Source organism: Macrobrachium nipponense, chromosome 2, assembly GCF_015104395.2.
Source record: "Macrobrachium nipponense isolate FS-2020 chromosome 2, ASM1510439v2, whole genome shotgun sequence".
Lineage (NCBI taxonomy): Eukaryota > Metazoa > Arthropoda > Malacostraca > Decapoda > Palaemonidae > Macrobrachium > Macrobrachium nipponense.
In genome coordinates, this window is record NC_087201.1 from 17,054,163 (window position 1) to 17,071,662 (window position 17,500).

Below are 17,500 nucleotides of genomic sequence, written 5' to 3' on the forward strand. Positions count from 1 at the left end.
GAGACCCTTGACTTTAAACAATAGACGTTTAATCCCACACAAGTGGTTATTCTTGCATTGAACCCTAAATGTAGACATCCTCGTCTTTCAGGCTAAGGTGGTCTTATGCCAATATGGCGGTCTCGTGTTCTTGGACAGCGTGTGAAAGAGGGGTACACACAGAGATATCTAGGTAAAAACAAGTCGCAGGTAAAACATTAACAGAAAAAAAATCACAAGAATAATATCACGGGGGAAAAAGTCACATTAATTGATAGTGGACAATAACAGTCACAGGAAAAAAAGTCACAGAAAAAGGTCATATGATTTTGCTAGGAAAGAATGTTAGGTAATCAAAAAAAATATATTTTTATGCCAGTTACATTGATTTTAAGTACCATAACAAATAAAATAATAAAATAGAAATGATTTTTAAATCACTTATTAACTGGCCATACATGACTTACATTTATTGACACCACTATTTATAATAATTATATACATCACGTTTCGTTCAGTATATCTTAAGCACAGCAAGGTAATCAGACAAAAATACTTTAGTCAGTCATTTATTGGCTGTACAAGATATGTACAGGTTAAAAATCACTTACATAATATCTCGACGTTACATTATACTCAGCGATTCTAATCAGTGCTGATGTATTATCAGCTAATATCCGATTTCAATTTTTTTTATTGCTTTGTTTATGGTACTTAAATGAATTGGGATTGACTTGAACATTTCCCTCCTAGCAGAAAATATCGAATTTTGTTGTGGCCTTTTTCCTGTGACTTTTTCGCCATTGACTTTATTACCGGCCATCGACAGAGAGGCTGTGCTTAGGGTCCTGGTCTCAGCCTGAGTGAACTGAGCCTCGGACTCACCCGAAGTTTCAAAAGGTTTCACCTTGACTAAAGCAATAGCCTACATATATATATATATAATATATATATATATATATATATATATATATATATATATATATATATATATATATATATATATATATATATATACACGATATGTGTGTATGTATCTCTAGTGAGAAACACCGGGTCTTGTTAATAGATTAAATAGATTGAATAATTAATTACGCTGCATTATTATCCAGCTAGACGAGAATTAATCTAAGATCGTTGCAAAAGACTGGAGCCAATATAATCGACTTTGGTATAGCCATTACCTTCAGAAGATTGTATTTGGAGTGCTTGTAAGTATGTATTGTCAACAAGCATAGGTCACAGGAAACAAAACTCATCAAAACTTATGAAGATCTGATTGTCCGAAGATGATTCATAAGTATTCCCCCCTCCCTTTCGGTTTACACGTCATTTATTTAGAGATATTGGTTCGTTCAAGTCAAAGAACCATCTGTCACCTGTGACCTGTAACCTGATTACTCCTTTTATTTTGTCTGTAAAGAAAACTATTAAGAAGGCTTTGTCTGTCCGTCCGCAGATCTTAAAAACTATTGAGGCTAGAGGGCTGTAAATTGGTATGTTGATTATCCACCCTGTAATCATAAAACACACTAAATTGCAGCCCTCTAGCCTCAGTATGTTTTATTCTATTTAAGGTTAAAATTAGCTATCATCTTGCGTCTGGAACCCTACGAGAGGCAGCCATCTTGTCGTGGCTGAAAGTTTCATGAGCAGCGTTTTATACAGCATTATACGCTGTACAGAAACTACTTTATTGCTCCGAGAAACTTTGGAGCATTTTTTTCCAATTTTTTTTTTTCTTTTTTTTTGCCAGTGAAACTACTACTGTTTAAGGCATCTGCTTCACAAGATTATCATCATAAATTTTGTTTTTCTCTTGGAAGCCTATGAATGTTCTTGTCGGTTTAAGAAATTTTATTAATAAAAAAAGACTGTTCCCTATTAATTATTAATTGTTGATGTCGCGAGTAAAGTCAAAGTGGCTGTCCAGGATTCTATTCGTATTCTCTTCATCTTTTCTTATTTTTTGCTGACCAAATCTTTACGCTGAAGTTTTTCTGTATTCGTTCACAATTTAAATCGCTATTAACAGTTACATCAGAGTGAGGCCGATATGTAAAAGGTTTTGGATTTGCCATAAACATAAAAAACAAGGGTCTTTTCACAGCTCTTTGACGGGTATCTACTTAATCAATGCTATATATTGCCCAGAGACCCTATTTGAAATTTATGCCAAGAATCATATTGTTATTATTATTATTATTATTATTATTATTATTATTATTATTATTATTATTATTATTATTATTATCTCAGTCCTCCAATTCGACTGGGTGATATTTATAGTGTGGGGTTCCGGGTTGCATCCTGCCTCCTTAGGAGTCCATCACTTTTCTTACTATGCGCGATGTTTCCAGGAGCACACTCTTCTGCATGAGTCCCGGAACAGCTACTTCAGCCTCTAGTTTTTCCAGGTTCCTTTTCAGGGATCTTGGGATCGTGCCTCCTGGTGTTGCTGTGATTATGGGTACAATTTCCACTGGCATATCCCGTATCCTTCTCATTTCTATTATTATTATTATTATTATTATTATTATTATTATTATTATTTTTTTTTTTTTTTTTTTTGCTCTATCACAGTCCTCCAATTCGACTGGGTGGTATTTATAGTGTGGGGTTCCGGGTTGCATCCTGCCTTCTTAGGAGTCCATCACTTTTCTTACCATGTGTGCCGTTTCTAGGATCACACTCTTCTGCATGAGTCCTGGAGCTACTTCAGCCTCTAGTTTTTCTAGATTCCTTTCAGGGATCTTGGGATCGTGCCTAGTGCTCCTATGATTATGGGTACGATTTCCACTGGCATATCCCATATCCTTCTTATTTCTATTTTCAGATCTTGATACTTATCCATTTTTTTTCCTCTCTTTCTCTTCAACTCTGGTGTCCCATGGTATTGCGACATCATGAGTGATACTTTCTTCTTGACTTTGTCAATCAACGTCACGTCTGGTCTATTTGCACGTATCACCCTATCCGTCCTGATACCATAGTCCCAGAGGATCTTTGCCTGATCGTTTTTTATCACTCCCTCAGGTTGGTGCTCGTACCACTTACTACTGCAAGGTAGCTGATGTTTCTTGCACAGGCTCCATTGGAGGGCTTTTGCCACTGAATCATGCCTCTTTTTGTACTGGTTCTGTGCAAGTGCCGGGTATTCGCTTGCTATGTGGTTTATGGTTTCATTTTTCGTATTGCACTTCCTACATATGGGAGAGATGTTATTTCTGTCTATCGTTCTTTGAACATATCTGGTTCTTAGGGCCTGATCTTGTGCCGCTGTTATCATTCCTTCAGTTTCCTTCTTCAGCTCTCCCCTCTGTAGCCATTGCTATGTGTCATCGCTGGCTAGTTCTTTAGTCTGTCTCATGTATTGTCCGTGCATTGGTTTGTTGTGCCAGTCCTCTGTTCTGTATGTCTTTCTCCTGTCTCTGTATATTTCTGGGTCTTCGTCTACTTTTATTAGTCCTTCTTCCCATGCACTCTTTAGCCACTCGTCTTCACTGGTTTTCAGATATTGCCCCAGTGCTCTGTTCTCGATGTTGACGCAGTCCTCTATACTTAGTAGTCCTCTCCCTCCTTCCTTTCGTGTTATGTATAGTCTGTCCGTATTTGCTCTTGGGTGTAGTGCTTTGTGTATTGTCATATGTTCCCTGGTTTTCTGATCTATGGTGCGGAGTTCTGCCTTCGTCCATTCCACTATTCCTGCGCTGTATCTGATTACTGGCACTGCCTATGTGTTTATGGCTTTTATCATATTCTGGCGTTGAGTCTCTGCATATATTCTTTCCTGATCGTGTCTTTCATCTCTTGGTGTTTTATATCCCCTCCTTCCATTATTCCCAAGTATTTGTATCCTGTCTCATCTATGTGTTTTATGTTGCTCCCATCTGTAGCTTTATCCCTTCAGTTCTCGTTACTTTGCCTTTTTGTATGTTGACTAAGGCGCATTTTTCTATTCCAAACTCCATCCTGATGTCCCCAGATACAATCCTTACAGTCTGGATTAGGGAATCTATTTCCTTGATGCTCTTACCATACAGCTTAATGTCGTCCAAGAACATCAGATGGTTGATTCTGTTGCCTCTTTTCTTGAGTTGGTACCCGGCATCCATCTTCTGTAGTACTTTTGTCATGGGAATCATGGCTACTACGAAGAGTAGTGGGGACAGTGAGTCGCCCTGGAAGATCCCTCTACTGATATTAACCTCTGCTAGTCTTATTCCAGAGCTTGTAAGTATTGTATTCCAGTTGCGCATTGTATTTTTGAGGAAGCTGATGGTGTTTTCCTCTGCCCCATATATTTTCAGGCATTCTATTAGCCATGTGTGTGGTATCATGTCGAAGGCTTTCTTATAGTCTATCCATGCCATGCTTAGGTTGGTTTTCCTTCTCTACTGTTCTTCATTACCATTTTGTCTTTCAGGAGCTGGTCTTTTGTGCCCCTACACTTCCTTCTGCAGCCTTTCTGTTGGTGTGGGATGGTGTTTGTCTCCTCTAGGTAGTTGTATAGCCTTTCACTGATGATACCTGTTAGTAACTTCCACATTATTGGTAGGCAGGTGATAGGCCTGTAGTTACTGGCTATATTTCCCTTACTCTTGTCTTTTTGTACAAAGGATGTTCTTCCTGTGGTCATCCATTTGGGTGCATGGTGATTTGAGATACAATGCTGGAGTTGTTCTGCTATTCGTGGGTGTAGGGCCTTGAAGTTTTTGAGCCAGTATCCATTGACTTCATCGGGAACCTGGGGCTTTCCAGTTTGGCATTTTCTTTAGTTGGTGTCTGACTGTGTCTGTCGTGATCTCTGTGAATCTTTGTTTTATTCTCCCTGTTTCTTCTTCCTTGACTTCCTGGAGCCATGTTGCATGTTTGTTGTGTGATACCGGATTGCTCCATATGTTTTCCAGAGTCTCTTACTTGGTTCGGCTTCTGTAAAGAAATATCTTTATGCTTTTCGTACTATTTCTGTTTGTTTTGAGAAAGAAGTACATTATGTCTTTTGTTTACTTTGGTGGTGGTTGGAACTATGGGCATTTGTTTAATGGTAATTTGTTTTATGGTAATAGGATAATTTGCGACTTTGTTTACTATTGAGCTTGAATATTCTTGAAACTGACAGTCTGACAGTTAAATATACACTCACTCTGCCTTTTGAGTATTTATATTCAGCGGTCCAGAATCCAGGCCAGAGGCAGATTGCAGTAGGACAGTTTTTCCAGCGGAGGAGAGTCAGGATTCCAGTCCAGAGACCAGCACAGAAAGCAGTCCGGAGTGGAGTGGCACCAGACCTTTGAGATTTTCTGACATTATTTTTTACCCTGGAGTTTTCAAGTGTCATGGAGGCATAAACTCCACCTAGGCCGAGCGATAGGATTTCATGTTCGGAGGGGCAACACGAGTAACTCCGGACTTATCATCTTACACGAAAGACCAGGATCTAAAGAAACGTAAGTCAGTTGAGAGACCTTATGCAGGCTCTAAAGGATTGATCTGTTTCTTAGATATAATTTACGCTTATTATAGTTTAAATTATGGTCGCCAACACGTCGAAAAATTAAAGTAAAGGATTTTATCATTATAATTACCATTATACTTGTGCCTTTGGTTTATAAACCAGTAGAGTTTCATTTTGACTAAGATTATCTATGAACGTAATTCAAATATATTTTTTCTTATTTAGTAACGAGTGTTCATTTACGAAATTTACGTTTTCACGAAGCTAGCTTGCTGAATTTCTTTCCCTTCTCGTTAAATTCGTTGATTTATTTCTTACGTTAAATTGATTCTTTTCAAGAGCGTATATTCTTTTTATTATTTTAGGTCCTTTACATATGGTAGATGAGTTACTGTGGAGAGGAAGTGGAGCATACATCAGAAGACAGCTCTTTGGGTGATTTCCTCTCAAGACGAGAAACGGCAGTTCAACATTTATAATTTCACTTATTAAACTCAATAGTTTTCTTCGTCTTTGTTAAATCATCACTGTCAATTCATAATTTTTACCATATGGCGCCCGAGCAGGGACATGTTGGTTATTTGCTAGTTGTTGCCGTTTCTCCGTCCTTTGTTTTCTTATCCGCTCGGCCATTCGAAATCGTTTTGGTGATTTAGGATTGTTTTTAACAACTGGTTACTTTTAGTTAGAGGTCTTAACGACTTTTCATTGTGCCCCTTGAGCAGTTTTCTGTCGGGAGGTCTAGTTCAATTTTTTTGAGTGAGTCATTTGCGACTTTCTATATTATATTCATTTCTTTAGGTTTGTAAGGGGATCGCAGGCATGTCAAAAGACTTGAAATTTCTGATTAGTTCTAGGGCTAACTATCGAGGACAGGTCAACCGTGTTCATTTTGAATTAGACAGTTTTGGTAATAATACTCCTCAGGAGTATTATCAAGGATGAGCTTGAAAAGGCCGACTCGGTCATTCGAACCCTGAAATGGGAATTAAACTCCGAGGATGAGACGAAAGCCATAGCTGAAAATGATAAAGAAATTGAAGAATGTTGTAAGTATGAAGATAAGATCAGTGAATGTTTGTCTACTCTGTCTCATCTGGCTACATCCAGTCCAAATCCTTCCAGTCCAGAAGTTTCTAGAAGCACATTTAGCAGCATGCTTAAGAGCGCAACTGCCCCTTTACCTAAATTTACAAGTGAAGAGGGAGAGGATCTATTAGGTTCTTTCAGCAATTTGAAGAAACGACGAAACGCTTCAGTTATTCTGACTACGATAAATTCTTACTTTTGAAACAGCAAATTTCAGGGCGTGCCTTATCTTTGATAAATTCCCTGGACAGCATACAGCATTCTTATAACGTAGCAAGAGAGCTTTTGTTGAATGTTTAGCCTCTCCCGTCACTAGAAAATTTAACGTCATCAAACAAATGTCGAATCTGAAGCTTGATTACAATACAGAACCGTTTGAGTACATAGGGAAAATTAATTCTATTTGCGGATCCATTAGCGCTTTGAAAATAACCTCAGAGGATATTTTACAGTATTTTGCCTGGCATGGTTTGAATGAGAACTTCCAGTCTCATTTAATTCATATCACCAACGAAACCAGGCCATCTTTGAATCAGATAGGAGATAAATTTTTTGAAGCCACTGAAAGGTACTTAACCAGTCAACGACAGTATAAAATTAAGCAGAAAGCAAGAGAACTTTGTCCTAAGAGAGCTACGAGTTTTGCTGCAAATGTTAATTACCAAACAGGCCCGTCACTCAACGTTTTCAAAGTGTGTCCTTTATGTAATGAGGATGGTGATTCCTCTCATCCCATTCACAAGTGTGAAAAGTATCCTGAACCTAGGTTAAAAATCAACAAGCTAAGAAATTTGAAGGCTTGTATAAAATGCGGCATGTTAGATCATAATGAGGATACCTGCAAATTTCACTTCCGGAAGCGTTGCGATTGTGGCGCTAGGCACTTCAAATTTCTATGCATGAGCCAAGAAAGCAGTGGAGTCCTGAGGGATAGTGGTCAAGGTAATGTAAAATTGAAAAAGGGAAATTCTAAACAAAGTGATCGAGCTGTGAAGGAGAGTAATTCAAGCATGATATTTGTTGAGAAATTTTCTGAGTCATTCAAAGTCACAGACTGTAGCCACGCAATACTCCCTACCTTTCCTTGCATTCTTCAGAGAGAGACAAAGATTCGTTGCATGAGGGACAGCGGGTGTCAGTCAAACTTCATAACAGAGGAGAGGGCAAAGTATGAAAACTTGCCTGTCATAAATTCTGATCTCAGAATCAAAATCAATGGATTTAACTCTTCCGAAGTTTATCATACTAAGTCTTACAAAGTGCCTTTGACGATTGGAGATCATATTTACGAGATTGAAGCAACGGTGTGCTCTCTATTCACACTTCATTGAAATTGCCTGGCTTGCAGAAATTGTTCGGGAATTTATGAACAGGGGATATTCCTTGGCTGATGATTTCTTGAAGGACGGAAAAGATGAAATTAATAACATAGATTTTATTCTTGGGTCAAATTTTGCTTATTATCTTCCTGAAACAACAGTTTCTTTTTGGGGTAATGAGAATGATGCACCGTCGGTTTATTCCTTGACTGCCGCAGGTGTAATGCTGGTGGGTAACAGATCAAATTAGGAGCAATTTGAAGCACCTCCCTCCTTGTTTTGGGGAAGAAAAGACAAAAGCTGAAGTGCATTTGTATACCTGTGAGGATCTTGCACTTTCAAGTCATAATTCTTTAGATCCTCTCCTAGATTGTGATGATCTGACAGAAAGTGAAGGCGGGATAGCAATGGTGAACGATGCGGGGAGAATCAACTATGCTTCCTTCTTCCTTGGAAAGAGCTACTCAAGAGATCCTTGATAAGTGTTGCACAGATACCTTAAATTATGACACGCAAATATTTCCCGGTAAGGTAGTTGAAAACGAAAGAATAATAAATTATGTTCTTCAAAATACAAGGCGTAATGAAGACGGCAGGTTAATCATGCCACTAATCTGGAATCACAAAGTGAAGCATTTGCTAGGGCAAAATAAAACTCTAGCTACTAAAATTCTAAATTCAATTTCCAAAGATACTCTAAGGGTGATGGAGTAAGTTGAAATTAATCGACCAATGCTTTAGAGAGCAATCTGAACTAGGCATTATAGAAAGAATTGACAACCTTGATCAGTACTTAGAGGAAAATCCAAATCACAGTTTCTTAGCCCACATGGCAGTATTTAAACCAGAGCGTGACACTACAAAATGCTGAGTAGTATTTTTATCTAATTTATGTGAAAATAATCCTTTACAGGGAGTAACCATGAGTCACAATCAAGCTATGTTGAGTGGACCTTGTTTAAAACCAAAAGAATCACCACTGCTTCATTACAGCTACGCTTTGATTCCAAACTCCTGTGTTTTGATATTAAAAAAAGCCTTTCTCAACATATGCCTCTCTGATCTAGATTCCAGCAAATTACTTTTTCTATGGCATCGTAATGTACAGAAAGGAGATTACAGTATTGTTGCATATCGTAGTTAAGACTTCCATTTGGTCTTGTTTGTTCCCCATGCATATTATTACTTGGACTATATAGAATTTTGATGATTGACACTGATGATGATGACCAGGTAAATTTGCTTAAACGACACATTTATTCATTAATATATATGGATAATGGCAGTGTTACTGCAAATAATAGTGAAAAAATTGAAGTGGGTCTTTCAAGAGTTAAAAGGAATATTTGAGCCCTATAAATTTTATCTTCAGCAGTTTTGTAACAAATGATACTGAAATTCAAGAGGAAATTGATAACAGCTCTGGAGAGCAAACTAGCAGATCAGTCAGATTATTGGGGCTCTTATGGGATCGAGTTGATGATGCCCTATCCACTAAGCCTCTAGTTTTAGATGGTGAGGCAAATACAAAGAGGAATGTTTTGAAAACTATTGCCAGTCACTATGATGTATTTGGCTTTACTTTGCCCATTCTGAATCGAGCACGGCTCTTTCTACATAAATTACAATGTGATTCGTCCTGTACCTGGGACTCCAAATTGCCGGATGCAGAAATTAAAGAATGGAAAAACATATGTCGACAGGCAAATTCCTCTCCCAGCCTCGGAATTAGAAGATTTGTTGGCCAGAGAAATGGAGAATATAAACTGATTGCTTTTACCGATAGCAGTAAGGATATATACGGAACTATTATCTTTATTCAGGATATCCAGTCATTAGAAGTGAACTTTATCTAGCTAAGAACCGTTTTTGTGAACAAGCAATTATCTGGGAAGAGCATGCCTTCCCTTGAGTTTCAGGCCATTACTTTGGGTGCAAAAGTGTTAATAGATATCTATAAGGAATTAACTGGGCCCTCGTGTGTTGAAGCAATCAACATCAAAGAACTCCATCTGTTTTCTGATAGCTTGGTGTCCTTATCCTGGATTAATTCCTATTGTTATAAATTAGATAAGATGCATAAACACAGCACCTTTATTCGTAATAGGTTAGAACATTTAAGTACCTTGTGTGAGACGCATCCTATAAGATTTCAATTTGTTTCAGGTATTGAAAATCCAGCTGACGTTGTCACTCGTGTAGCTTCATATAAAACTACCGTTAAGTCTAATTTCCTCTCTGGGGCCAGTGTTTTTGAAAGAATCTGCTAACTTCTATTCAAGTCACAGTGATATAATTAATATCATTGTACCAAACCCCAGTGCAAAACCAGTGGATGTTGTTTCGGAGAATTACAATAAAATTCATTTCGGCTCCACCGAAGAGGAATGTGTAGAACATTTAGCTTCAACAGGCGGGTGTTCTGGGTCTTTCAAATCCGGCCAAATTACTACTGGTGCAGCCGGTAAGGGAGAACCGGAGCACTTGGTGACTGTGAACAGGTACGTACTTGAGTTTATTGGAGCCTAAAATGCAAACTTTACTCCAGGTATCCTGAGAGGTATGGAAACCTGAAAGTTCTTGACGAAAACTTATATGCCAGGGCAATGAATTACATAATTAGAATAGAACAGCACATTTATTTTCCCGAGGTATTCAGGTATTTTGACAGTGATTCTAAGTTCGTTAAAGATATCCCAAACATTGTTAATCAACTCAATGTATATCCTGATAATGAGGGAATTCTAAGAGTGAAAAGCAAATTCTCAAGATGGAAAAATGATAAGAATTACACACTTCCTGTTTCGCTTCCTAAGAATAGCTACATCACAAAATTAATTGTTTTAGATTTGCATGAGAAAATGTATCACTCTGGCTGTTACAAGGTTTTGTCTGAATTAAGAAGACAATTTTGGATTCCACACTGTTTCTCTGTTGTTAAACGCATCCTGCAAGAATGCATACTTTGTAGAAAACTGAAGCAGAGAGCTATTAAACTAAATCAATCTCCCTACAGGTTATTCAGACAAGAACCACCTAGTGTTCCCTTTCGTACAATATTCATAGATCACATAGGCCCTTACTTTGTACTTTACAATGGCAAAAAGGTGAAAGTCTGGATTCTTTGCATAACTTGCCTTTGGTCGAGGGCTATTAATTTAAAAGTTTGTCTTGACATGACCTCAGGTGAGTTCATTAGAGCTTTACAGCTTCATTCATTTGAATATGGAGTGCCTGAATTATGTTTATCTGATCTTGGTTCATCCTTAGTTGCAGGAGCTAACGTAATTACTGACTTTCTGAATGATCCAGAACCCAGAATTTTTTCGAAGAACAAGGAGTACGTCCATTAAAATTTGAGCAATATTTTAAAGGCCATAATCCTCTTCGGGGGTATTAGTAGAAGTATGTGTGAAGATGGTCCGCCAGTTGCTTCATTGCTCAATCAAGAAAAATGTTCTTCAGTACAGAGATTTTGAGTTTGTGGTTTCACAAACTATTCACCTGGTTAATCGAAGGCCTATTGCTTTCTCGGAAGGTCTAAGAGATACCAGTGATGACGTAATTCCAGACCCTATTACCCAGAGAAGTTAATACATGGCTTGGACTTAGTGTCTTTGAATCTTATTCCAGCTATGCAGCCGCTTCACACTAGCAATGATCCTGATTGTCTTTAAACACTGACCCTATTGATACCATAAGAACCAGTTATGAGAAACTGAAGAAAGTGCGCACGCATATGATAGAAACCTACAATGCAGAATTTTTGAATAATTTGATGACTCAGGCTGTCAATGATAAAAGTAGATATAAGCCGGTTACCCACAAAAAATTACAAGTAGGGGACATTGTACTGATAAAATAAGAGAATTGCAAACCTACTAATTTCCCATTGGCAGTTGTTAGAGACATTAAAACTAACGTAATTGATGAAGTAACTGACGCTGTTCTGCTTAAAGGTAAAAACAGGGAGATGGTTCGATGCCACGTCACATCTTTAATCCCCATATCAACGCGCAATGAAATGTCACAATCAAATATTAAAACATTGAAAGATCATATTTCTGTTAATATTACCGATCCCACGGCAACCTAGGGGAAGATAAGCCCCAGATAAAAGAGAGGCGGCCCAAGAGGAAAGCTGTTCCTGTGCAAAGCATGCAAAAGACTCGAGGTATGATCAGTGACATTTGAGGAACCTTTCAGAAGAACATAACTGTATATAGTTGGGTTTATTAACTGTACATAATTTTGCTCATTTCACAATTATATATATATATATATTTTCATATATAATTTGGGATTAGTCCTACATTTACTAAGGATAGAAATGTAGAACCCTTGGCCTGGAATGTAAAAGAAAAGGCTGAATTTTTCTAGTTATTCCAGAGTTCTACATTTAACAAAAAATTAAATGTAGAACCCTTGGTGTGGAGTGTAAAGAAATATCTTTTCGTATATTTCTGTTTGTATTGAGAAGTACATTATGTCTTTTGTTTACTTTGGTGGTGGTTGGAACTATGGGCATTTGTTTAATGGTAATTTGTTTTATGGTAATAGGATAATGTGCGAACTTTGTTTACTATTGAGCCTGAATAGTTCTTGAAACTGACAGTCTGACAGTTAAATATCCACTCACTCTGCCTTTTGAGTATTTATATTCAGCGGTCCAGAATCCAGGCCAGAGGCAGATTCCAGTAGGACAGTTTTTCCAGCGGAGGAGAGTCAGGATTCCAGTCCAGAGACCAGCACAGAAAGCAGTCGGAGTGGAGTGGCACCAGACCTTTGAGATTTTCTGACATTATTTTTTACCCTGGAGTTTTCAAGTGTCATGGAGGCATAAACTCCACCTAGGCCGAGCGATAGGATTTCATGTTCGGAGGGGCAACACGAGTAACTGGACTTATCATCTTACCACGAAAGACCAGGATCTAAAGAAACGTAAGTCAGTTGAGAGACCTTATGCAGGCTCAAAAGGATTGATCTGTTTCTTAGATATAATTTACGCTTATTATAGTTTAAATTATGGTCGCCAACACGTCGAAAAATTAAAGTAAAGGATTTTATCATTATAATTACCATTATACTTGTGCCGTAATTCAAATATATTTTTTATTATTTAGTAACGAGTGTTCATTTACGAAATTTACGTTTTCACGAAGCTAGCTTGCTGAATTTCTTCCCCTTCTCGTTAAATTCGTTGATTTATTTCTTACGTTAAATTGATTCTTTTCAAGAGCGTATATTCTTTTTATTATTTTAGGTCCTTTACATATGGTAGATGAGTTACTGTGGAGAGGAAGTGGTGCATACATCCGAAGACAGCTCTTTGGGTGATTTCCTCTCAAGACGAGAAACGGCAGTTCAACATCTATAATTTCACTTATTAAACTCATTAGTTTTTCTTCGTCTTTGGTTTAAATCCTCACTGTCAATTCATAATTTTTACCATAGCTTCAGGAATTTCTGGGTGGTTGTCTTCCCCTCTTAGTTGGCTGTATAGTCTTTTCTGGTTGGTTCCGAATAGTTTGTTCTGTTGTATCCCTTATTCCTGTTCATGTACCGTTGGATCTTATGTGCTTTGGCCTTAAGCTCTGTTTTACATCTTCTATTGTGTTGTTTAGTCCCTCTCTTGTACTTTGTATTTCTCGTTGAGTTCCTCCCTTGTTTTCTTGCTTTTTAGCCTTTTTTCTGCCATCTCTTTCAGTTTACTCAAGTCAGATCTCATCACCATGATTTGCTTTTCCAGGCGCCTTTTCCAAGGAGGTTGCTGTTTTGGTTTCTGTTGGGTTGGTTGTGCTGGTGGTGTTGGTGTTCGAATCCCCATCAGTTCTGCTACTAATCTTGCTCCTGCATATACCAAGTTATTTGTTTCTGTGATACTGGTGGTGTGTATTATGCCCATTATTTCATTGACCTCACTTGTTTTCTCCCTTAATTTCTTGGTGTTGTAGGCTTTCATGGAGGGGATCTTTGTTCTCTCTGTATCTGGCTCCATCCATTGTCTAATCTTTTCTACCCATTCCGTCCTCTCTGTTACTTCGTCGGTGTTTCTTCGTGTGTCGTTGTTTGATACCTCATCCTCCCTGTCGTCTTCTGTGGCATCGTCTCTCAGTTCGTCTTCGTGTAATTCGTTGTCGTGTGACATTTCCCTTTCCAGTTCTTCTCTTTCTGTTGGGGAGAGCCAGTTCTTTTTCTTTATGTTCCTTACTTGGTCTGCCAGCCTCTGCTCTGTTTGGGTGGTGTTATTCCTCTCATTCCAGATGTTGACCAATCTTCTTCTATATCCTCTCTCCGTCGGTTTGCTTCTGATGTAGCATCTCCATATTTCCTTATTTTCTTCTCTTGTCCATTTCTTCCTTTTTGCTTCTGTAGCTCCAATCTCAGGCTGTTGATTGCTGTCGTTGTGGTGATCAGTTGCTGGATGACGACCTCCAAGTACCTGACCATCTTCCCCTTCAATTGGGTTGAATACCTGGTTGCCGGACGAAGCTCCTCTGTTGCCAGAGGTTCCATTTACGACGTTGTCGTTTATTCCTTCATTTCTTTCCATCATTGCTGAGTTTTGCTATTTAACCCATAGCTGGACCCTACCCCCATCAGGGATAGGTACTCATTTACAGCTGAGTAGACTGAGGAAATTATGGTAAAGATCCTTTCCCAAGGAATCAACGCCGAGGAGAGCGGTCACCCATCAACGACTGACCAGCCCCAATGTTGCTTAACTTGACTTACGTCCATTGACGACCTAACCCACTCCTCCACGGCGCCACATATTATATTATTATTATTATTATTATTATTATTATTATTATTATTATTATTATTATTATTATTATTATTATTTTATTTATTTATTTATTTATTTTTTTTTGCTCTATCACAGTCCTCTAATTCGACTGGGTGGTATTTATAGTGTGGGGTTCTGGGTTGCATCCTGCCTCCTTAGGAGTCCATCACTTTTCTTACTATGTGCACCATTTCTAGGATCACACTCTTCTGCATGAGTCCTGGAGCTACTTCAGCCTCTAGTTTTTCCAGATTCCTTTTCAGGGATCTTGGGATCGTGCCTAGTGTTCCTATGATTATGGGTATAATTTCCACTGGCATATCCCATATCCTTCTTATTTCTATTTTCAGGTCTTGATACTTATCCATTTTTTCCCTCTCTTTCTCTTCAACTCTGGTGTCCCATGGTATTGCGACATCAATGAGTGATACTTTCCTCTTGACTTTGTCAATCAACGTCACGTCTGGTCTGTTTGCACGTTCACCCTATCCGTTCTGATACCATTGTCCCAGAGGATCTTTGCCTGATCGTTTTCTATCACTCCTTCAGGTTGGTGTTCGTACCACTTATTACTGCAAGGTAGCTGGTGTTTCTTGCACAGGCTCCAGTGGAGGGCTTTTGCCACTGAATCATGCCTCTTATTGTACTGATTCTGTGCAAGAACCAGACATTCGCTTGCTATGTGGTTTATGGTTTCATTTTTCGTATTGCACTTCCTACATATGGGAGAGATGTTATTTCCATCGATCGTTCTTTGGACATATCTGGTTCTTAGGGCCTGATCTTGTGCCGCTGTTATCATTCCTTCAGTTTCCTTCTTGAGCTCTCCCCTCAGTAGCCATTGCCACGTGTCATCGCTGGCTAGTTCTTTTGTCTGTCTCATGTATTGTCCATGCATTGGTTTGTTATGCCATTCCTCTGTTCTGCTTGTCTTTCTCCTTTCTCTGTATATTTCTGGATCTTTTTCTACTTTTAATCAGGTCCTTCTTCCCATGCACTCTTGAGCCACTCGTCTTCACTGGTCTTCATATATTGCCCCAGTGCTCTGTTTTCGATGTTGACGCAGTCCTCTATGCTTAGTAGTCCCCTCCCTCCTTCCTTTCGTGTTATGTATAGTCTGTCCGTATTTGCTCTTGGGTGTAGTGCTTTGTGTATTGTCATATGTTTCCTCGTTTTCTGGTCTATGCTGCGAAGTTCTGCCTTCGTCCATTCCACTATTCCTGCGCTGTATCTGATTACTGGCACTGCCCATGTGTTTATGGCTTTTATCATATTTCCGGCATTGAGTTTTGACTTGAGTATCGCCTTGAGTCTCTGCATATGTTCTTTCATGATCGTGTCCCTTCATCTCTTGATGTTTTTTATATCCCCTCCTTCCATTATTCCCAGGTATTTGTATCCCGTATCATTTATATGTTTGATGTTGTTCCCATCTGGTAGCTTTATCCCTTCAGTCATTGTTACTTTGCCCTTTTGTATGTTGACTAAGGCACATTTTTCTATTCCAAACTCCATCCTGATGTCCCCAGATACAATCCTTACAGTCTGGATTAGGGTATCTATTTCCTTAATGCTCTTACCATACAGCTTGATGTCGTCCATGAACATCAGATGGTTAATTCTGTTGCCTCTTTTCTGGAGTTGGTACCCAGCATCCATCTTCTGCAGTACTTTTGTCATGAGAATCATGGCTACTACGAAGAGTAGTGGGGACAGTGAGTCGCCCTGGAAGATCCCTCTCCTGATATTAACCTCTGCTAGTCTTATTCCAGAGCTTGTAAGTATTGTATTCCAGTTGTGCATTGTATTTTTGAGGAAGCTCTGCCTCATATATTTTCAGGCATTCTATTAGCCATGTGTGTGGTACCATGCCATGCTTAGGTTGGTTTTCCTTCTCCTACCGTTCTTCATTACCATTTTGTCTATCAGGAGCTGGTCTTTTGTGCCCATACACTTCCTTCTGCAGCCTTTCTGTTGGTGTGGGATGGTGTTTGTCTCCTCTAGGTAGTTGTATAGCCTTTCACTGATGATACCTGTTAGTAACTTCCACATTATTGGTAGGCAGGTGATAGGCCTGTAGTTACTGGCTATATTTCCCTTACTCTTGTCTTTCTGGACTAAGGATGTTCTTCCTGTGGTCATCCATTTGGGCGCATGGTGATTTGTGTTACAATGCTGGAGTTGTTCTGCTATTCTAGGGTGTAGGGCCTTGAAGTTTTTGAGCCAGTATCCATGAGCTTCATCGGGACCTGGGTTTTCCAGTTTGGCATTTTCTTTAGTTGGTGTCTAACTGTGTCTGTTGTGATGTCAGTGAATCTTTGTTTTATTCTCCCTGTTTCTTCAGCCTTGACTTCCTGGAGCCATGTTGCACGTTTGTTGTGTGATACCGGATTGCTCCAGATGTTTTCCCAGAGTCTCTTACTTGGTTCGGCTTCAGGAATTTCTTGGTGGTTGGTTTCCCCTCTTAGTTGGCTGTATAGTCTTTTCTGGTTGGTTCCAAATAGTTTATTCTGTTGGTATCCCTTATTCCTGTTCAAGTACCATTGGATCTTATGTGCTTTGGCCTTAAGCCTCTGTTTTACATCTTCTATTGTGCTGTTTAGTCCCCTCTCCTGTACTTTGTATTTCTCGTTCAGTTCCTCCCTTGTTTTCTTGCTTCTTAGCCTTTTTTCTGCCATCTCTTTCAGTTTACTCAAGTCAGATCTCATCACCATGATTTGCTTTTCCAGGCGCCTTTTCCAAGGCGGTTGCTGTTTTGGTTTCTGTTGGGTTGGTTGTGCTGGTGGTGTTGGTATTCGTATCCCCATCAGTTCTGCTACTAATCTTGCTCCTGCATATGTCAAGTTATTTGTTTCTGTGATATTG